Source organism: Lipotes vexillifer, unplaced genomic scaffold (assembly GCF_000442215.2).
Source record: "Lipotes vexillifer unplaced genomic scaffold, Lipotes_vexillifer_v1.1 scaffold689, whole genome shotgun sequence".
Taxonomy (NCBI): Eukaryota; Metazoa; Chordata; class Mammalia; order Artiodactyla; family Lipotidae; genus Lipotes; species Lipotes vexillifer.
The window spans coordinates 1,613,110-1,619,905 of NW_006772359.1; the positions used below are offsets into that span (position 1 = coordinate 1,613,110).

A 6,796-nucleotide genomic window follows, 5' to 3' on the forward strand; every position below is an offset into this window, starting at 1 on the left:
GTCCGGAGCCTGCTCCGCAACGGAGAGGCCACAACAGTGAGAGGCCCGCATACCACAAAAAAAAAACCCAAAAAAACTGTGTGAATGACTGAGTTATTTAATTTATTTACCAAAGCTGCGGAAGGGTATATTTCCAAGGTAACTTGCAAGGGAGCTGTCTTTGGGTATCAGCTTTTGGGTGATAAATTTTTTTTGTTGGTTGAAATATTTTTTATTGTATTATGTTAGGACAGGTGTTCTTAACTGGGGCCAATTTTGCTCACCAGGCAACATTTGGAAATGTCTGGAGATATTTTTGGTTGTTCTACTGGAGAAGTGCCTAGCATCTGCCTAGAAGCAAGGAGATACCTGGCATCTAGCTGGTACAGGCCAGGTATGTTGCTAACATCCAGCAATGCATGGGGCAGTTCCCCAGGCGAAGAATTATCTGGTCCATAGTCAGTGGTGCTGAGGTTGGGAAACCCTGCATTCAAAAGACACAGATACTGTTAGAGATCCACCTATTTAAGTTTCTTTACCTAGGAAAGGAGCTTATGTTTTGTAGATATTTGGAAGCTAGCTATCTTGAGGCATCAGATTATTTTGGTTATTTTAAACACTTTGGTTATTATTTTAGCTGGAATTAAATTAATAAAGTGTCTTTCTTTTTTCAGACAGAGTTCTAAAAAATTGGATAATAATTTCAGGCGTTCTGGGCTTCTCCGTGCTTGACTAAGTTCCGCTATTTAAAGGCTTCCGGATGTTGCTAATAACTGTTCCCTGAATTCTGCTCTGGTCCCTGTTATGGGTGGGAAAAATATTTGCAGGCTGATAATTATAATGTTCCTCTTCTTAAGCAGTTTGTGGAGCATGAAAAATATTTTTAGAAAAAATGTTCCAAGTGCAGCGCAAGATCTACTGTGAGGTTTTAGAAAAAGTCTTATGAATGTTGGAATAATTATCTCACCTTGAAACCTCTGATTAGAAATTATTTCAATTCTACAGTTATGCCACTGGAACTTTAACATTTCATTGTCATTTAAAAAATTAAGCCTCATAACTATGGTTTTCACTTAACCTAAACAATTTAACAATCTAATTGTTTTAAAATTGATTGAAAAAATGAATTCTGTGGGGTTTTTTTTTTTTTTTTTTTTTTTTTTTTGCGGTACGCTGGCCTCTCACTGCTGTGGCCTCTCCAGTTGCGGAGCACAGGCTCCGGACGCACAGGCTCAGCGGCCATGGCTCCCGGACCCAGCCGCTCCACGGCATGTGGGATCTTCCCGGACCGGGGCACGAACCCGTGTCCCCTGCATCGGTAGGCGGACTTTCAACCACTGTGCCACCAGGGAAGCCCAATCCTGTGTTTTTTTCCCTTATTTTTTCCTTCCCTTCTTTGACTGTTAATTGCTTTAATTTGGGGATCGAATGCCTTGAATGCCTGCAACTTTGGTCCTGTGACTGCTCACCAGTTGTATCAAAGCATTTAAATTACCTTAAAGGAAAAGGTTTGTGGGAGCCTGTGGCATGATTTCAGCTCAGTTCAAGTAAGAGAACCCAAATGACCTTCTCTTTCTTGGAGGAAATAGGGTCAAAAGCAGATGGACTTTTTTGGTAGGTGTTGCAGATTAGTTGAGGACATCGGAGTCTTTAGAGGTCCAAGGGAACGGCCTGTTCTTTAAACCAGGACTAGTTAATGTAGCTTATTTGAGTGAGAAGGGCTAAAATTATTCCTCACAGATAGCCTCTGAATTTTAATTGCAGTAATTTGTGTCTTTTTAGCCCGTGATACAGCAGTTCTGAATCCCATCTAAGTTATGAAAAGTGAATTTATAGGCCTGCTGGCAACTAGCAATTGGCCATGTATAACGTCTGGACTTTATTACAGCATACGGACCCAGCTCCTGCAACATTCTGGGCCCAGCCACAGCTAAGACAGCCAAGGGTTATACGTGCAGGTCTATACATACAGTTCTTTGGGGAGACTGGTACCAAGGGCAGAAGGTATGGTCTTGGTTGCTGTGTTATGGTTGCTAGAAATCCATAATTTGGGATAAAGGGAACTCTCAGAAGGAGATATTAACGTACCTTAAATATTAAGGTTTCCATCATGGAAAAGTTATTTGGTGGAATTCTGAAATGGACAGCTTAATTAGGACATGAGTCAAGTTGATAGTTTAATACCCTGAGTATTTCATCTAACTTAAGGATGCTGTGAGAGTCATGTTTTTGAATTTCCTCCTTTAGTTTGAATAAAATCTCTCTGGCCTCTAGCAGTGTTAAAATGGTTAATGGCCTTTGATTATCTGGGCTCACCCTTCTCCATTTTTCTCAGACGTTCTGTGGGTTTTTCCTTACACTTTCTTTGTCAGTCTGGATGATTCTTCCCAAATAACTCATCTTCAAAGTTTTTTTTTCTTTAATTATAAAGTATTTCTCTTAAATACATCAGATACCAATAGTAAATATAGCCAAATAGCAACAGCGAATGTCTTTTAGTGTTGAAGGTAAGTGCAAATCTTATTTTCTTAGGCATAAATTTCTCTAACTGAAAGACTTTACAATCAGTATGGGATAATAGTATAATCAGAAAAATTGCATTAATTAAATACACATTCATCTTTGGGTAGGTGGCAAATAGCAGAAACTTAATCTCCCAATTTTTTTTTTTTTTTTTGTAATCCACTTACACATGGGGATTAATAGAGAAGTGTCTTCTCAAAAGTCAGGATTTCGGGAAGAATAAAGACTCTGTGGATTCTGGCCCTGGAAAGAACAAAGCCCATGGGGGCAGCCAAGAATCCCAGTGATTAAATATCAATGGAAGGATTAGCCCCATTGTTGACTGATCCTATCAGGATAGGATTGAACCCAGACCCTCCATCATCAGAGAGTTGTTGACCTTCGAGGGTTGACTGCATCCCTTTCTTTATACTCCTTTCCCCTTGGACAGTAGTCTTACATCCACAGTTCCAATCACAGTTGTGCCTCATGACCTCAGTTTTTCTCTAGGATTGCTTCCTTGTTCATGAACTAGTCCATCTTCTCTGAAGGTCCTAAAGCACTGATGATTTTCAAGTCAAGCTTGAAAAAGGTGCCTCAAACTGGATGGGGCTAGTGTTGGGGCTACTAGTAAAAGGTGCCTCAAACTGGATGACCTAAGACAATAGACATTTATTCTCTCATAGTGCTGGATGTTCAAAATCAAGATGTTGGCAAGGCCACGTTCTCTCCAAAGGCTCCAGGGTAGAATCTTTTCTTGCCTTTTTCAGCTTCTGCTGGCCGTTGGCATTCAGTGATTAAATATCAATGGAAGGATTAGCCCCATTGTTGACTGATCCTATCAGGATAGGATTGAACCCAGACCCTCCATCATCAGAGAGTTGTTGACCTTCGAGGGTTGACTGCATCCCTTTCTTTATACTCCTTTCCCCTTGGACAGTAGTCTTACATCCACAGTTCCAATCACAGTTGTGCCTCATGACCTCAGTTTTTCTCTAGGATTGCTTCCTTGTTCATGAACTAGTCCATCTTCTCTGAAGGTCCTAAAGCACTGATGATTTTCAAGTCAAGCTTGAAAAAGGTGCCTCAAACTGGATGGGGCTAGTGTTGGGGCTACTAGTAAAAGGTGCCTCAAACTGGATGACCTAAGACAATAGACATTTATTCTCTCATAGTGCTGGATGTTCAAAATCAAGATGTTGGCAAGGCCACGTTCTCTCCAAAGGCTCCAGGGTAGAATCTTTTCTTGCCTTTTTCAGCTTCTTCTTGCCGTTTGCATTCCTGGGCTTGTGACTTCAGTCCAATCTCAGCCTCCTTCACATGGCCGTCTTCTCTTGTGGCTGTGTGTCTGTTTCTAAATCTCTTCCTCTCTCTATTAAGATACAAATTATTGGATGTAGGGCCCATCCTAATCCTATATGATCTCATCTTGACTATGTCTGCAAAGACCCAATTTCCAAATAAGGTCATAGTCATAGTTACTACAGGTTAGGGCTTAAATATATCTTTTTGGGGGACACAGTTTAACCCACAAGGATGTCCAACCACTCCATTAGACTGCCTGTTAAAATCACTTAAGAACATGTAATATGGGTGTGTACTTACTGCTGAGAAATGTGACTTTCCTAAAGCTTAGCTCTGATATGTCACCATGTGTTTTAAGCTTTCAAAGACTCCATCTAGTCCTTTGGTCCCAGCCCTGCTTTCCCATTTTATCTCTCAGGCCTCCTTTCTCAAATACTTAGAGCCAGTGAAACAGGAGTCCTGTTTGCCCTGGGATGTATCCTATTCTCATTTTTTGGCATGCGTTGTGTCTAGACCTGGACTGTTCCCATTTTTGCTTGCCCTTCCTCCAGGTCTGGTTGAAATCAGCCATCCTTATGCAGTTTCCTTGATGTTCTAGTGTTTAATGGTTCTTTTAATTAATTAATTAATTAATTAATTAATTTTTGGCTGTGCCACACGGCTTGCAGGATCTTAATTCCCTGACCAGGGATCGAACTCGGGCCCCTGCAGTGAAAGTGCTGAGTCCTAACCACTGGACCATCGGGGAATTCCCTAATGGCTCTTTTAGGTGTGTTATCATAGTCTTTCTGTGTCTCTATGAACACTTTTCCTAGGCTGCAAACTTTTTTTCTCCTGGAAAGTCTTCTCAAAAGTTTGTCATTTGGATTTCACAGTCACTTCAAGAAAGGTCCTACTAAGCGCACTCTATGGTCAAGAAAAATCGTGGCTTGGAAGGTTCACAATTAGCCCAAAGAAACCAAGTGGAGAAGCCCAGCTGGAAGTCTCACTAAATCTTCAGGCACCAAATGGCAAGTGATTACCATGGTATTGCAGATTACAGGTCATCATACGCTCCCAGTAGACATTGAAGAGAAGCCCCAAAGACAGAACAGTTACCCAGTTTTCCTGGGAAGATTTGTGGATTCTAGGATCCACAGAGGGGACATGAGAATGGGGTTGACCCTAGACTGCAGACTTTTTGAGGGCAGGGTCTCCGCCAAATTGATCTTGGTTTTTGCCCATGGTGCCCCTGTGGAGGAGCTTGATATAGGTTAGGATACACTTGCCACCAGCTTACAACATCAGCAGTCAGGATATATGCATGGTGCTCTGGTCTTTGCCAAGATGGTGGGCTCTGCAAGGTGGCAGCTAAGGGATGAGAAGCCTAAGGTGGTAAAGGCTGTACTCAGGAGAGACTAGGCACAGGCATTTTCCCTAAGGACCCACTGGCAAGGACCCACTGGCAAGAAGGTGTCTTAGTTGCTGGTGAGCAGTCTTCAGCCAGGATGAATCTGGTGCTATAGCAAGAGTGAAAACTAGGCAGCATGCGTTCTGAGGGGGGAAGATGGGTGGGTGGGCGTCTTAGTTCGAGTTTCTGTAATGAAACAGCATAGGCTGGGTGAATTAAACAGCAGACATTTACTTCTCACAGTTCTGGAGGCTGGAAGTCCTGAGATCGGGGTACCTGAATGGTCAGGTTCTTGGGGAGAGCCCTCTTCCTGGTTGCGGCTTCAACAACCTTTGAAGATGGTTGGCCTTCAACAATGGCCTTTCCTTGTTGCATGCACACACACAGAATTCTTCTCTTATCTTCTTTTTATAAGGACATTATATTTCATCATGGGGGCTCCACCATCATGACCTGATCTAAATCTAATTACCTCTCCAAATTGCAGCCCCCCCCCCATCACAGTGGGGATTAGGGCTTCACCATGTGAGTTTTTAGAGGATACAGATATTCAGTCCATAGCGGTGAGCAAGCATCCAGGCACACAGTTTGGAACCAGCAGATAAACAGGAACCAGAAAACAAAGAAAAAGTACGAGAGCATTGCACTAATATGTCTTTAATTCTGAGGTGAGCTATTCCATACCTGGACTTTGTTAAGGGTCATGGGGGCTCGGGGCTAAGCAGCCCAGGACCTAGCCTGCAGATGGATGGGGGAGGAATTTATACCTGTATACTGAAATTCTCTGTGCAGAAAATAATGGAAGAGCCTGAGGGTGGAAGTGAGGGATGGGGGCTGGTAGAAATAGCAAGAGGTGGAGTCCTGTGCCTGCAGGAGAATGCACTGTGGCTGGGAGGTGAAAGTATCCCACAATATGCAGAGGGACCAAATGGTAAAGGGGATCTTCATGGAGGGTCGTCCCTTGATGGAAGACTTGTAGCATGTGGTGGGTGCAGTGTTGAGAGCAGAGCATTAATTGCATGTGACCACAGAGGGAGGGATGAAGGCCACTGGCTCTAGAGAAAGTGAATCTCAAATTGCTGGTTGAAATCAGATAAGGGTTCAGGCCTCTGCTTTGGCACTGCCAAACTATTTGCTAGTCGGGGGCAGCAGGAGCTTCTAAAGGAACTTTGTGCTGCACAGATCAGCTTACTCTTTAAAATGTATTTTTATTCGCTGTATGTTTGTTTTAAGAACAATCGAGTACATTTAAAAGGGGCCATTCTCCAACATTGCTGCTATGAGAACACATTGTTGCTTTTGGTATTTCTCTGTTCTTTCTTATCTTTTCCTGCCCTTTTTACATATTTGTAACTCTTGCATAGATACAGCTTTGTATTTTGTTTCTTTTCGTGGGACATTGCATTATCAACTCCTATAATGTAGCAACGTGGACAAATGTAAAAAGAACTGTGCTTACACGCAGGTACAGACTACTCATGGGGATAAACTGATGATGACATTTGTTGATGGAAGTTCTGTTGAGCTGAAAGAATTGGCAAAATGTCTGGACCATTAAGAAAATGGATTCTGTGATTAGTTTTAAAACTAGGCCAAACAACAAGGTCCTACTGTATAGCA

At 42.5% G+C, this 6,796-nt stretch overlaps 1 non-coding gene across 1 annotated transcript; it reads right to left on the minus strand.

The window, feature by feature from the left end:
• Positions 1 to 4,462: 4,462 nt before the first annotated feature.
• TRNAE-UUC (transfer RNA glutamic acid (anticodon UUC)) lies at positions 4,463 to 4,534 on the minus strand. The gene has a single exon. It is a non-coding gene; the product is annotated as a tRNA-Glu (tRNA).
• Positions 4,535 to 6,796: the final 2,262 nt, after the last annotated feature.